This window comes from Heterocephalus glaber, unplaced genomic scaffold, assembly GCF_053883595.1.
Source record: "Heterocephalus glaber isolate CG9 unplaced genomic scaffold, H.glaber_assembly_v1.0 deba00001689, whole genome shotgun sequence".
NCBI classification, from domain to species: Eukaryota; Metazoa; Chordata; class Mammalia; order Rodentia; family Bathyergidae; genus Heterocephalus; species Heterocephalus glaber.
In genome coordinates this window covers 597,148-599,418 of record NW_028258414.1, presented here as the reverse complement: position 1 = coordinate 599,418, position 2,271 = coordinate 597,148, and the positions used below count along the sequence as shown (strand labels likewise).

General features: G+C 51.9%; 1 long non-coding RNA gene across 1 annotated transcript; it reads left to right on the top strand.

The window, feature by feature from the left end:
• The first annotated feature begins 720 nt into the window (after nt 1-720).
• On the top strand, nt 721-2,032 carry LOC147821817 (uncharacterized). The gene is made up of 2 exons (XR_015446511.1): nt 721-1,534; nt 1,641-2,032. It is a non-coding gene; the product is annotated as an uncharacterized LOC147821817 (long non-coding RNA).
• Nucleotides 2,033-2,271: the final 239 nt, after the last annotated feature.

Here is a 2,271-nt window from a genome sequence, read left to right as displayed (position 1 = left end):
AGCCCCTGCCCGTGCCCACATCCCTTCACCCCTATCCCACCCGTGCCCACCCGTGCCCTCCCCTGCCCTCTGCACCCTTCCTCTCCGGCTAGGCCTACCCCGGGTTCCGTCCTTTCCCACGAGCCACCGGGGCACTATTTGTCCTTCCGCGCCACAGGGCCGGTCGGAGGTGCAGGGCGAGGGGCCGCCCCGCCCTCACCCAGCGCGCCCCTCCCCCCCCCCCAGCTTCCTGCGCCCTGGGACCTGCGCGCACGGGGGGGGGGGGGGGGCGGGGCGGGGGGGCCCCTCTGTCCAGTGCGTTTCGTTCTCCTTTTCTTTCTGCAACCGAGGAAGCAAGCAAGCAAGCAAGACTTGGCTGGGCACATGCTGTGGACGCGGAGCCCACGCCTGCCCCACGCTCGGTGGAAGAGCTGAGTGGCGCCTTCTCTCTTTCCACTTGCGCCCTCCTGAGACTGAGGCAGACCCCGAGGCCCCGGGTGTCCTAAGTGTGATTGACATGCGTGATTAGCAGGCCAGTGAGAGGGAGCCAGGGACACTGTTATCAAAACAATTACACATGGGGATATCAGAGCAAAGCCCCAGAGTCCTGGGGACCTGGGACCAACCCAGCTCTGCCACGGTGCCCTGGGGATGCAGCCCAAGTCACATCATCTCTTTGTGTCTTGTTCTTCCTGGGAAATTGAATAAAACCGTTCTACCACTCCCTCTCTCAAAGTGTTTTACAAAGATAAACTAAGAAAACGAAATGAAAATGTTGAAGGGTTGGTTTTTAGGGAAGAAGGCATGGGAGTTGAAATACACTCTCTGAAGGGAAGAGTCTATAAAAGAAAACCAGTTGACCTTCGGCCTGTATCTGATCATTCCAGTTAAATCCCGGGCATTCCGGTTGAGACTCTGTGCAGAGTTCTGCGATGGGTTCCGTGTGGTGTCTGTAAGAACTATAATGTGGTGACCTGCACCCTCGGACTGTTCCCTGCCTGGCCAGTTCCCGGCCTGAGTTCTGGCCATTGTCACCTTCTGTCTAACGTAGTTCTGCTCAGGCGCTGCAGACGTTGCTAGGTACAGGTATGGAAGGGCGCTATGGTTGGGGATCCCCACTTGAGCCTAACACCCAAGTTGGGGTTCAGACATGTGTGGCTCTGCCTGTGGAACTATGAATCAAGGCCCCTGCGGCCTGTTTACTGCAGGGACCAAGAGATCTCCCAGAACAATAACAAAAGTCCTAGGAAAGAAGAAGCCAAACACACTTGAAGCTGTAATAAAGCATGTCAGGAAGGAAGTGTTTTTGCGTCCAATCCTCTGCCTCTTCATCCTTGTCTGAGTCCATTGGGGGGTGGAAAGAAGGAGGAAGACAGAAGGAGGCTCAGGGAAAACGGAAATACCTGTTTCAGAAGCTTCCTACAAGATCACATGTGTAACACGTGCTCTTCTCTCCTGCTTCAGTAGAAAAGATCAAAGTATCAACAAAAGCACAAGCAACAGAAGACCCAACTAGAAGGGGCTCTTGAAAAGCAACTGAACCTCTTCTCATGAAGTAAGTTTTGTAGAAGGGAGTTCCAGCATTGGATAATCAAGGTTAATTAACCGGTTAACTCAAGGATATTGTCCAGAACCTAAATGAATTTCTTCTTTCCCCTTAGGTGACGGCAGTCTCTCCTGTCATCTCCCCTCTTGGTTGCACCAGGCTCCAACATTTCTTGGCATCAAACGCAGTCAGGGGCATCCAGCAAAGAAGAGGCATGCTAACCTCACCCCTGGGGCATGTGTGCGAGTTTGTGCGCGCGTGTGTGTGTATGTGTGTGTGTGTGTGTGTGTGTGTGTGTGTGTGAAGAGTAACCCTTTCTGATGGTCTCCCGCAGAACTGAGTCTCCCTGGGCAGAACTGTATCACATACTCCTTCTAAACTGATTACTTGTAAGAGGAATGACAGCAGTCACAATCTATTCTTCATACTGGGAAGAGAAAGCACCTTCTGTGACATGGGAGAGGGTATAACTAAGACGCATTAAATTTTGCCAGAAAAAAAAATTAAGGAAGTGTCTTGTGCCCACAAGCTTCTTCATTTTTCCTTTCCTCTACCTCAAAATATTTATGTTTTCTTCTCCTGCATTACCTCTAAATTGTTGTCTTCATCAGTCTTCTTTTTCTACTAACCCAACTCAGCTTCAAGATCTGGTTCTCCATCCACCTATCTACTCCAGAACATGCTCTTCTCCTGGCTCCTTAAAGTGGCTCCACACATGTGCTGCTCTACTGCCCTCTCATCCACCA